Below are 13,998 nucleotides of genomic sequence, written 5' to 3'. Positions count from 1 at the left end.
AACATAAGTTCCCGTAATTATCCCATGGCACTTGTCACTAGCAAGAGCCTGATATGGATGCGTTAATTTTCAACATACCATTTCTGCTTACCTCAGCAAGGGAGTGAACAAGCCTCAGGTGGGATCCGCAAACTTTGCAGGTAGGCAAGGAGCAGTTGCTTTTGGTTTTGTTTTGGCCAACATATCTATGCCATCTACTTACATTTCCTCCACAGTGTGCGATCAGTTTCATCAGAGTGATCGTAGAGAAGAGAAGGGCAGAAAACCTCAGGGCTTACCTAGCAGTGATCCCTTACTTAGCAGCTTGGAAGCAGAATTTGGGAACAAAGATCTAAGAAGGCACTGAGTGTGAAACAGGAGGTGTTGGACTCGGCATCGTAGAAGGCTGTTTGCTTGCCTTGTTGCAGACACCGCACTGCCACCCCACCCTTGGCTCTAAGCAAGACATTAATAAAGGTAAGTGTTTCAAGAAGCTTTACTACCTGATACAGTTGCTTACCGCCTCTGCTGATGTCCTACTGAATGTGTATTTAATTCTTAAACACGTATGCCACGACTACTGTGTGCAGTCAGCCTTCACAGCTAGCTCGTACTGCAGAAGGGAGAGGCACACGGAGATCAGCCAGGTCTCCCAGCTAAAGGACTTGTCTTTGAGAAACGCTGGCAAAGTTTTCCCTTGGTCCCATTCGCTATGCTGTCTGCAGTTGATTGTCATTTTGAAGTTAGTAGCCACAAATTGTTTTATCATATTTTGGAAGGTGGGAAATACAGGGAAGAAACAACCCAACACATACAATGGATTGTGAGGACTGTAATAAGGAAAGGTCTGTGTATCGGAAACGAACTTGGACGTGGGAAGCCCCTAAAAAACGAAAGGATGAAGACCTGCTGACGTACTACCTACGTTGTCAGGATGCAAAAAAGAGATGTTTAAATCAAGACCGGGAAAACTTTTTCCATCTGCCTGTTTCTGACTCAATGATTAGAGGTAGGTGGAAAATGCTTAGTACACAGAGTCTCATAATTTCAGATATAAAAATTCTATGACTAACAGGACAGGGTATTTTTGCTTTAATTCTTAGTGGCATGCAGAAATCTCAGCTTGGAAGATGGAAGATAGAGGTTCCCAAATCCTGCTGACATATTTCAGATCCCTTGCCACAAGCTGCCTTAAAGCATGATTGTATCAAAGTGTGATCTTATTAGAAAGAAAAGGATCATCAACTGTAGAAGACACTATGCAGATTGAAAAGGATTATCAGGGCTTTAGGTCATTAAGACAAAAACATGAATTCTTATTGATGTCACTTAGGGAAATACTTGTGTTAAGAAAAAGAATACCACGTTTGTATTTTGAACCTGGGTTGGTTCACAGAGCCAGCTTAAAACAAGAAGCAAAACAATGCTGATACATAGAGAAGGGATGTTTTTCAAAGATGTGGTCACAAGGACCATGAAGGCGGGTTGTGTGGGAGCAAGGGCAGCAGGAACCTCTGCAAGTAGCTTTGCACCTAAAGAAAACCTGAACAGCTTTCTGAAAAAAGGAGGAATACTCTTTCTGTGCTCTCCCTGAAGGAAAGAGTTCAGATGATTTTGAAGGAGCCCATGTTGCCTTATGGAAGCAAACAGATGCTTGGGTTCACTGCTGTGAGTCAGAGAGAGGGCCAGCACCCAGCATCGCAAAATTTTGTAGTTTTCATATAAAAACAGACTCTGTTCACAGGTGGGTTCCAATTGTATTTATTTTCCATTCAACAGACATCAAAGTACTTCAGGCATTCATCAAGAAGTATGAACCACGTGGAGCCAGTTTTAGCAAAGAAGAAGTTGTTATCATCAGTGAAGACTAAATAAAGTTTGAAAACCGAGATCATCAATGTACCCTTACCATGATGGAGACTCAAACTAAGTCGATGTGTTTCCATGTGGTGGAGATGACCAGCATTAATTACGTAAATTTGGAGAGACATACTTAAGTAGATAAGAGATGCACCAATTCTATCTGTGTGATAATCTATTAAAACCGTAATTTGGTTGTATAATCTTTCTAATCCAACAACTGTGGAGAGCAGGTAAAGCTACAGTACTACAGCTACACATATTTTTGTTCTCACTACTGTAAGACCAGGAAGGATTTGTTAATCAGTATATACAAGATATCAGTAACCACAATAAATGTGTCCAGTCTGCGTTTCCCTTCTCTTTCCAGCATTTCTTTTGGAGAAGAAAAGCTTGAACTGAGATGTGTTCTGCTTTCTCATGTATTAAGAGACTTTAAGAAATGCTGCACACCGGTGATGCCGAACCAGTTGCAAACAACAAATCCTTTCCTGCTGACACTTTATGCAATCCAAAAAGCCTGCACTTCTGGCAAACTTTCAAACACACCACGCGATGATGTCTCCCAGCTAAAAAATACACTTGTTTATTAAAATCATACATGCATGTCACGATTTGATTAAATTAATCATGTTTATGTTTACTAAAGGAGTGTATGTCTTCGGTATGTTCCGCAGTAACCTTGCATAATAGTCTCACTTTGCTGTGGCCTGGAATTACTGGACTTGCAAGTGGACTTGAAGGAAACTGAGCCTCCTGGGCGCTCTGAAATTCACCCCTGCTGAGTACAGTCCTTGGTTTTATTCCATTTCAAGTATGCTCATTGTCAGTGAAATCAGTAAGTCGTACATATATATTTGCACACTTGGATTATGAAATTTGGAACACACCGGAAAAAATTGGTGCTCAGATTACTGTGTACCAGGGACTCTATACATTAATCAGGAGACTAAATGTACTGATCAGGTGATATTTAAATTTTGTTATTTTTTTTTGGTAGCTGGTGAAATGTCTTTGTATATTCTTGGGATCATATGCATCTTACGAGACCATATACATCTTTCTGCATATGCCTGCTAGTGAGGACTGTTTGAGAAAGCCTTCAGATTTTTGCTTTCCAGGCTCCCCTTCAGATTATGTCTGTGTGCCTGTATTCACTGCAAACAATCAGCCTCTTCAATCATATTTTCATACATGAAATGCAATAAAACCTTGTTGATCTGTAACGTATGCTCATTTGACAGAGTCAAGGGGAAACTATTACTTCTTCTTTTTCATTTTCTTTCTTTCTGTTTTTCATTAAATAATTTACCAAATTATTTTGCAGTTTGCTGCATGGTTTTGGTTTGGTATGCAAAATCTGGAACTGCAGAATTAACACCGCTGTGAGCGGGCGGATCCCAAGTGAATGTGGTAGTTGTGCTCCTGATAGTAATATGGCCTTTGCCCTCTTCTTCATGGCATTTAAGCTTGGCAAGTTTACACTGTTTGTGCTGAGAACATCAAGGTAAATTATTGTCCTTTCAGCAATAGAGTTTATAGAATCATAAAATAAGCGGAGGTTGGAAGGCACCTCTGGGCACCCTCTGGTCCAGAACCCCTGCATGGAGCAGGGTCAGCCTACAGCAAGATGACCAGGACTGTGTCCACTTGGGTTCTGAGTATCTCCAAGGATGGAGGCTCCACAGCCTCTCTGAGCAGCCTTTCCCAGGCTTTTCTGCCCTTTGCCTCTTGGCACTGAATACCCTGAGAAGAGCCTGGCTCCATCTTCCCTACACCCTAGGCAGCCTATTTTCTAGCAGAGCACAAGAGACTGTGTTGTTGCTTCTACATCAAAGTATTGCAAGGAGTTCCGAACCAGCACATAATCAGACAGAAATACTATTGTTCACTAAATACCGGGGTGAGCTTGCCACGTCCTCATATCAAGGTCTCCACTTAATCAGGGTGAGCCATAGGTCATTGTAAATGAGCTACACTTGACTTTACAGCCTAGAGAAGAAGGACATCACAACATAAGTTCCCGTAATTATCCCATGGCACTTGTCACTAGCAAGAGCCTGATATGGATGCGTTAATTCTCAACATACCATTTCTGCTTATCTCAGCAAGGGAGTGAACAAGCCTCAGGTGGGATCTGCAAACTTTGCAGGTAGGCAAGGAGCAGTTGCTTTTGGTTTTGCTTCAGTCTATGTACCTGCGTGTTTGCATTTCCTCCACAGTGTGCGATCAGTTTCATCAGAGTGATCGTAGAGAAGAGAAGGGCAGAAAACCTCAGGGCTTACCTAGCAGTGATCCCTTACTTAGCAGCTTGGAAGCAGAATTTGGGAACAAAGATCTAAGAAGGCACTGAGTGTGAAACAGGAGGTGTTGGACTCGGCATCGTAGAAGGCTGTTTGCTTGCCTTGTTGCAGACACCGCACTGCCACCCCACCCTTGGCTCTAAGCAAGACATTAATAAAGGTAAGTGTTTCAAGAAGCTTTACTACCTGATACAGTTGCTTACCGCCTCTGCTGATGTCCTACTGAATGTGTATTTAATTCTTAAACACGTATGCCACGACTACTGTGTGCAGTCAGCCTTCACAGCTAGCTCGTACTGCAGAAGGGAGAGGCACACGGAGATCAGCCAGGTCTCCCAGCTAAAGGACTTGTCTTTGAGAAACGCTGGCAAAGTTTTCCCTTGGTCCTGTTTGCTATGCTGTCTGCAGTTGATTGTCATTTTGAAGTTAGTAGCCACAAATTGTTTTGTCATATTTTGGAAGGTGGGAAATACAGGGAAGAAACAACCCAACACAGACAATGGATAGTTGGGATGAAAGGCATGAGTCGAGGAGAACTGGCTGGATGGAGCAAGCCCCTGAGAAACAAAATAATGAAGACGTCCTGACATACTACCTACATCGTCAGGATGCAAAACAGAGATGTTTATGTGGAAACCAGAAAAACGACTATTTCCCTCTGCCTCGTTCTGTCATCATGATTAGAGGTAGGTGGAAAATGCTTACTACACAGAGTCTCGTAATTTCAGATATAAAAATTCTATGACTAACAGGACAGGGTATTTTTGCTTTAATTCTTAGTGGTATGCAAAAATCTCAGCTTGGAAGATGGAAGATAGAGGTTCCCAAATCCTGCTGACATATTTCAGATCCCTTGCCACAAGCTGCCTTAAAGCATGATTGTATCAAAGTGTGATCTTATTAGAAAGAAAAGGATCATCAACTGTAGAAGACACTACACAGAGAGTGGGGCAGCACCCAGCATTGCAAAATTTAGTAGTTTTCATATAAAAACAGACTCTCTGTCCACAGCTGGGTTTATAATACTTTTATCTTAACAGACGTCCAGACATCTAAGGAGATCATCAGGAAACGTAAATCAAACGGACGTTTTATTAGCAAAGAAGTTATTTTCACCGATGAACAGACTGAATATTGCAGACCAATGTCACCAGAGAACCATAACCTCACTGATGCTACAAGCCTAGTGCAAGAACAGGGGAGACAAGCAGCAAGCAGAGGTAGCACACAGTCCCAAAGCACAGACTTTAGGGTGCCTTCTGGAGACAGACCAACATCAAAATCTTCAGCCAGAAGGGCTGAACCAACAGATTTGTGTGATCTCACTGAAGGTATGTGCCTCTGCCTGGGCAAGACAGAGACAATTATCAAATATAAAATTATGTTGTCAACAGTGGCATCATTCTGTGGTGGGGAGCATACACAAAGAACTATTAGTGGTGTAACTGCAAAAGTATTTCTTGGCACATCATGTCCATCGTTCCTAGAAGCGTTTGTCTATAGATGCAACTCCTTCCACATGTGCTACTTAGGATCCTGTTGGCAGAGCTCTGGTCAATATCAAGCAGCCAACATGTGCACTTTTAGTCTTTTTTGCTTATTCTTTGATGGAAGGGGAAGCATACACCAAACAGCGAATCATTTCTGGTTAATGTTAAATCACTGCTAGTTAATGTTTCAGCTGGACTAGCCCCTTCCCCCTTATCATTACAGTATGTGTATATTCCAGACGTATCCTTGGGCTGTACTTCTCACTCAAAGTTTCCTAAGATCTTTAAATCCAACCTTCTTGTACTCTAGCTTAGCTTGGATTTGCACTCCCCTGCCTATGAAAATGAATGCCTCACATTTAAGGGCATTGAAGAAAATATAACTCATAAACTCAATATCACATATTTTCACATGTGGATTATTAGACCACAGGTCTTACTTCAGACAAAAGCACAGAAATATGTTTGTGAAATGGGTTTGTGCTCAGAAATCCTGTAACGTCTCTCCCATGAGGAGTCAAACAAATGTCCTGTTGGAGTTACTGCCATAAATTTGGAGAGACATACTCAGGTAGCTAAGGGCTGTACCAATTCCATCTGTGTGATAATCAAATAAACCCGTAATTTGGTTGTATAATCTTTCTAATCCAACAACTGTGGAGAGCAGGTAAAACTACAGTACTACAGCTACACATATTTTTGTTGTCACTGCTGTAAGATGAGGAAGGACTTTGTTAATCAGTATATACAAGATATCAGCAACTGCAATAAATGTGATCTTTGTTCTGTGTAGTATATGCCTTGTAAAGTTAAAGACCAAAGTCTTCATTAACTCCAAGCAAGATTAGGAATGGATACCTGAGGCTGTTTCTAAAATGCTGGGCCCAGCTCCCGATCTACATGTGCATCGATGCTTTGACAGCACAGGACTGCCATGAATCATGGCAAAGTAGCTTGTGTTCAGCATCAATAGGGGCACCCAGCCACCATTCGGTATTAGCCCAACCTGCCAATTTCTGAGTGACTAGTCAGCACTGAACATACAATGAAAGTAAATAAAGGGCCCATAACACCATTCTAGAGTTGCTGGTGAATGCCTTGTTAGGGAAATACTGAAATGGGACATGTGCCTTGCAGCCACAGCTCTGTGTGTTGCTTGTACACTTGTGGGGAGAAATACCCACCCAGGGGTCCTGCCCCTTGGCATCTTCCCCAGGGTGCCTGATGGCTTTTTCATGGGGAACTCACAACAACAACAAAAACAAAAACAAACAAACAAAAAAGGCAGAAACATTTCAGTCTTTCTCCATGCATTCTTGGCATAGCATGATTGTTTTACCCATGACTTTTATTGCATCGATGAAATGCTGTAATGACATTGTCTACATTGTCTCCCTAGATTTCAGCAAGAAGGTCTACTGGCTAGCAGCAGTTTGTCTCCTTGTAACCGTGGGAGTTCTGTGCTGGTAAGTCCGGGCTTTGTGCAATCACTCATGCACCAGCATCTCTTGTCAGCATGTGTCATGGTTAGGCTAAGCTCTTGGCTGTCTGGGGGCCAGAGGACAGCTGCTGCTTGGGTGCTCATAAGGGAAATAGCAGGTAATGGGAGCTTCATGACAGCTGTGTCACAGCGAGTTACAGCATTATGTAATTTGTGCATTTGAGCAGTTTGGTGATCCCTCAGCCTCCTCCCAGCTCGCTTCTCACAGGAACATGGGCTTGAAGTGATTCCTTTTTTTTGCAGTTAAAAGATGGAGATCCAGAAGTCCAATTTTATGGCAGATTAAGTTAACTAGTTAAAAAAGGAAAATAAGAGGGGCTACTTTACACCCCAACTGCAGTTGTAGTCAGCCTGATTTGCACAAATTGAGCAATACAGGCTGCTGCAGTGACTACCTCACCTCCTGTGTGGCAGGTAAGCAACTCCTGGGGAAGTCCCTGGTGGTTTTTTTGCAGGTTTCTGTGACATGAACTGTCACAGAACTAGCATATTTACTGGTGAAGGTGGCATATAAGTGGAGAATGTAGCAACACAGGGGAAATGAGACTACCCACCATGCCTATTAAAGGGGCATTTTCAATTTGAAAGGAAGGGAGGATTGCTTTGTCTGCATAAACATTCTCATCTTCAGCACATCATCTCCAGACAGCACCAGAGATGGCACAGACTTTTGAATCTGTTTAACTGCTTATCACTGTTATTTGTCTGTCACTGTTCATCAACCACCTCTGCCATTTAAATTCCTCGCTCCGAGTTGTCCAGGAATTGTGGATGTGGAGACCTGGGTCTGAGGAGCATGCAAAGCAGGGTGAAGGCAGCAGCACTAAGCATAAGTGACAGGGCTGTACTTATCCATTGACACTCCGGCAATCTGTAGTGCCCCATGGACATGCTGAAGTGCACATTTTGTGGTCATGTAGGATGCTGTAACTACTGCTTTGTCTTTGCCTAGGACCAGGCTACGGCACCAGCTGGGGAATTACTACTGGCTTTCCCTTGTCCTTATGTAAGTACCCAGAAATGATGCACTGAGCTGCTGGTTCAGGTAAATGCTATGAACTCTAAGAGATTATTCAGTACCCCCTGGTATCCTGCTGCTTCTCTTCCTGCAGCATTTGGCTCTCTCTGTTGGTGGCATTAAGGTATGAGAAGGAAATGAATCTCATTTCTTAACACTTCCTCTTCACGTCTTACACAAACTTTTTTTCTTCACTGAAGGCTGGAAGTGCAATGTGGATTGTAAATAGATACCTAGCACTACCTAGCACTGTGTGCTAAAAACAGCTGATTGCTTCTCTACCAGCTCTGGGCCCCTCACAGTCAGGCAGTTCCCACAGCTGCACTTGGCCAGGTGCTGGGTGGAAGTTGGGTGGGGAGGGAAAAGTGAGGTTGCTCTTTCTAAACTCACGTCTGTTTTCCACATTGCAGTGAGCTCAGGTCCTGTCCAGCCATGGTTATCTGCAGTGGGTGAGCTCTGCTCATTGCACTCAGCTGCTGGAAGCAGACACTGCAGAGATACACAAAAAGCAGAATAATATAAAGCCACTGCTCGTGCTGGTGTACTGTTTATCAAAAAGCTCACATACATCAAATCCTCTTTTGCAAAAGCATGGCCCTTGTGCTTCCCCTGATGCAGCCTTCTAATAAAAATCTTCAATGGTAATCACTTGGACAAGTTGTGGTAAATAAGGGGTAAATAATTGTTAAAGATACACCCACAGTATGTTTCTGATGTGCCTACAGATAAATGACAAATACCTGAGTGTTAGTTTATTTACTTGACTTGCAAGTATATAGGTAATGAGTCTTTCCTCCTTTTCGGTCTGTATGGCTTCTGTAACTAAGACTTCGTTTCATTAATATAAAAATATATAGAAAAAATAACTGAATATTTAGTTGTTGAATTACTATGTATGAAATCTGAATGTTTTGCTTTCTGTAATTAAAGCTGTTACTTGTTATTAGCTGTGCTTATTTGACCTATCAGTCACAAAAAATGTGTTCTTTGCTGTTGGTATTTTTTTTTTTTTTAATCCAGGACATCTATTGCTACTGTTATCCTGAGCTCAGTTGTCAGCCAAATTATTTCAAAAAATGCCTTTTGCACTTGGACGGTGGTAAGTATATTGCTGAAGTCCTTGATTTTTCCTTTTCAAGTTCTTTTATTTCTCATAATCAGATATAGGAGTGAAAATTCTCCTCAGGGAAGAAAAAAAAAAAAAAGTAGTTAAAAATAACGCAGTCTTTTTTTTTTTTTTTTTTTTTTTTTTTTTAGTCATGGAATTTTTTTCCCATTCTGTAAGGCAATTGCTGTAAATAATACTGATTTCCAACAGTTAGGAAACAGATCATTTTCTTCCTTCAAGCAGATGGAACTGCACCAGGGGCATACTCTAGATGTTCCACGCATTACTCAGTGTGTTGTGTATATACTGTGTATTTTAGCACTTGTCTAGGTCTTTGAAACTAAAATTGCTTACAGATATGTCTGTTGGCTGGTCACAAAGCCCCGCAGCTTATCACAGGGCTGTAAACTCAGCAGTAGTGTGTCCATTCACTGAAACAAGAATGAAACTTAACTAAATTTTGTCATGGGTGTACAAAGAACAAGGGAGAGAATAATGGGTGAATAAGTCTTCTCTGAGCCAATTTTGCAGGTCTTCCTTTTGTCCTTCATTTTCCTAATATGAAAAATTCTCAGGGAGTGATGTTGCTCTCAGAGGTCCCATCCTCTCAGCTATGTCTATAAGAAACTGACTGGGGAATGAGCCCCCTTTCCGTGCTGCTGGTTGGTGTCCTGAACACAAAAAATCAGCACAGTACCATTGTTCCAACACTCAGACGTGCATTTATAATGCTTTAATAACAGGCATTGCCTGAGGATCCAACTTCCTTAGGGACCTTACCATCAGCATCCTGACCATTTAGGCTAGTTTTAGCACTTTGCAGTTTAATCAAAAACTAAAATAAAAATATTTAGTGTTTACTAAGTGGGGTTTTTCTTTTTCTCTTAAAAAAAATTCCTTTTTATCTTTTTAGACAGTAACTGGAAGTGTAATAATTGGGATTATTTCAAAGTAAGTCCTTTAAGCATTTTTCTTTCACTGATGTACATTCTGCTTGGGCATTTTGAGGTAACATTGCTTCTTTTGTCTTAGTTTCTATGAAACAGTGACTATAATGCAAGTTGGAGGAATAACTGCATTTGCTACCCTGTTACTGTTTTTATTTGCTCTGAAGACAAATGTAAGTACTTTCAATGGATTAGGTAACAACAAATAATCTAAATTTTCATGATTTTAATGACACTTTTATCTGTTTTGGCTTTTTGGAGTCACTCAATTCCTAAAAGCTTTATTTGCAATTCAAAAAACTTGCACAGCAATAGAACAAGACGGAATGGCCTCCAGTTGCACCAGGGGAGGTTCAGGTTGGAAATGAGGAGACATTTCTGCTCAGAAAGAGCAGTCAGGCACTGGGACGGGTTGCCCAGGGAGGTGGTGGAGTCACCGTCCCTGGGGTTGTTCAAGGAAAGGTTGGACGTGGTGCTTAGGGACAGGGTTTAGTGGGTCACGATGGTGGTAGGGTGCTGGTTGGGCCAGATGATCTTGGAGGGCTTTTCCAACTGTAATGATTCTATTATTCTATGAAATTAGAAAGAAAGTGGAGCAGTCTGTGCTGAAAACTGTGGCACTAATAGCACCAATCCTGCTCTCTCTGTCCCATCTTCATTCTTCAGTCTATAGGTTCCCAAGAGAATTCAAAACTTAAACATGGGAGTTATTTCAAAATAGGTTTTACCCATGAACATATCACCATTTATCTGTTCCTTAGAGCCTTTCTCAGAAATGCTGGCTAGTATCAATAGGAAGGCAGTATGAGCTGGAACTCAGCTTAAGACGTTAACATAAACAGAATTAAAAATAAATTAAATCCATTTTATAGAATTATTTAGTTTATTAACAGACCAGAAAAGGGAGCAAAAGCTCAAGTCAGCTGCAGTAATCTCAGGATTTGTCTTTATGCATGTCACTGGTGTTAGTTAGTTAGTTACTCTCCCTGAACAACATGTAATTTTTTTTTTATTTTATTTTTGTTCAAAGATGTGTTGACTAATTGCAACTAAAGACAGTCTTACTGTGCTTGGTGTCCTCAGAAACCCCTGACAAACATGACCGTATCAACCACTACAAGCATCCTGGGCACTGTTGGGGCAATCGTTTGTGTCCTTAGAAATTCATACGTAAGTAGTTTACTGGATGTGCACTTACTGGATATACTGGCACTGAGGGTTAACCCATATTGTGCAGCACCTGTAATCACTCTGTCTGGCTAGGGTAGCGTCAGTAGTTTTACATTGCAGCAAATAATATAAAACTGTTTCAGTGCAGAGCTCCTTTTCTGTATTAGGGTAAGTCTGGCAAAAAAAAAAAAAAAAAAAAAAAATTATAAGGCAAGTTTAATGTTTAATCAGCTGATGAGTAGATTTTTTTTTTTTTTTAATCTATGATGTGATTTTTTTTCCTGTTTGATTCCATAATGAATGGCAAGAGCAGCTGGCTAAAAAGGTACTAAAGTGCCTGTGGATTATCCCATAAAAGAAACTGATGAGTTTTGTTTCTTCCCAAACCAAACAATTATGGATCATGGTTATGTAAATAACAGAATTGGATTTAGATACATTTCAATTTAACCGCTACATCATTTGTTGTTTTGTTTTTGTGGTGTGGCCTTTTTAAAATTCAGTGCTGCTGTGGGTTCAAAAGCAGGAAGGGATGTTACTTTTACAGGTTTCTGGCTTTCATTTCATAGAGGCAATGCTCACAGGTCTTTGCTCTGCCTTACAGGTGTTCCAGGCTCTATATGCTCTATTTGGAATGCTGCTCTTTGCTACTGTAAGTACATTTATATGACACACAAGTAAATCATTATCTCACTACAAACTCTTTCCTTCTGCTTAAGCAAAAACTTCATGTCCAGAGCAAGGTTTCCTAATCCTGCAGCCCATCCCCTCTCTCAGTGTGCCCTGCTATGTGACGTGAGGAGGTGCTGAGATCTGCATATTTGCAAAACTGAGTGCTTTTTAGGCCTGTTCTACAGAAAGGCAAACCCCTTCTCCAACAAATTTGGTGAAGCAAAGGACAAGCTGCACTTCTTACCTGTCAAAATTGGGAAATAGTTAGTTTTGCTGCTAAAGCACACAAAAGATTTCCAAAGTACTTGCATCTCACTGCTGGCAGTAAGATGGCCACAAAACTTTTCTACATACAAGAGCTGGTGATGTGGTCTGTTTCTTGGCTGTGGTGATGTGAGGCTGTGCACCCTCTGTATGTATGAGTATCTGAGAAAACCAAGGGGCCCCCAGACAGTCGTTGCCTAAAAATAATTTAGCAGTCCTGAAGGTTAAACAACCAACTGTTGTCCCTGCTCGAGAAGGTTTAGGCCCTCCTCATCATTAATGGGTAATTTCAGTTGTTCTCTGAAACAAACTTCATACTCTAAATCAGACATTGACACTTCGATATATTGTCCCTTTCACATAGAAATTTCTTGCCAAATAAGGCAGATGGCAAGCAAGTACTTTTCATTTGGTGTAATTTGTAGAAGTTCCAAAAAGCAAAACTGATTGTAAGCATTGTTTTCTTCCCTCTTCTGACAAGGATCTGACGAGGACAGTAGCTGAGCTTGAAAGTCAACCAACAACCAACAAAAAAGTCACAAAGTCAAAGCTTGAAAGCCAACCAACAAAAATGCAACGCTCCATGGACTATGCTGAGGCAGCACAAAGACTTGTCATATCTATTGCTATGATCTTCTTCTTCACTTTGCTATTAGTTGGTTGAACACACAACAAAGCCGAATATTTTGGCAAACTTCAGTTTCAGCAAAAGTCCTAAAGGAAGGTGCATGACAGCTTGTTCAGGCATTCTGGCAAGGTGATTACAGGATGGATTTTCATATAATAAACTTCCTATAGATGAAAAAGTACCTTAATGTTATGGAATGTATTTTCATATAATAATCTCCCTACAGGTGAAATATTTATCTTAGGGTATTGTGTGAAAAAGTATTAAGTGGGTGGGCAGCTGAGTGTGGTATAATGTAGAATGTGTATTTTGCCTTGCTTGTGAGATGGTCTCACCACAAGGCTTAGGGTCAGAGTCTTAATTAATGAGTTATGTTGCCAAAACTGAAAAATTTATGGGGAAATGAAAAAATTCAAGGGGAAAATGAAAAGCTTATGGGGACTGCAGAGAAAGGAAGAGGGAAAATATTTGAGGGGGTCATGATGGTTACTGTGAATATCTTTTAAGAGTCATTATTTTTACTTTCTGATGCTAGGTAAGTTGAAAAACTGGCAAAACAGAAATCTGGACAAAGTGAGAGAAAGGAAAGGAAAAGTCAGGAGTGAGATCGCTTTAGGATTAATTACTGCAACATCCTGAACATGGGCACACATCTGAAATGTATGTAGCAAATTACATAAGAATTTGAGATTTAACTCTGTATTATCAGTATACAGCTAGTTTTGGAAGACTTTGAGCTATTGACAATATCCCCTAAGGCTGAGGCTGCAAGCTGAAACAAATATATCTCACTCCTGTTGTCACAGGTACTGCTGTATTAAAAACGTTCAGTATCTGAGACTTCCAAAACATAATTCATCGTAAATCAAACCTTTTCATGAAGCTAAAACAACTGTAATGCAGCCTTTATAGACTGTCACGCAATACGCTAAAGCTTATTTGGGACTTCTGAGTGCTCTGGTGTCCTGGTTTCAGTTGGGGTAGAGTTAATTGTCTTCCTAGTAGCTGCTATGGTGCTGTTTTTGGATGTAGGATGAGACCAATGTTGTTAACACACT

Source organism: Aythya fuligula, chromosome 2, assembly GCF_009819795.1.
Source record: "Aythya fuligula isolate bAytFul2 chromosome 2, bAytFul2.pri, whole genome shotgun sequence".
In the NCBI taxonomy this organism is placed as follows: Eukaryota; Metazoa; Chordata; class Aves; order Anseriformes; family Anatidae; genus Aythya; species Aythya fuligula.
This window is presented reverse-complemented; position numbering follows the sequence as displayed.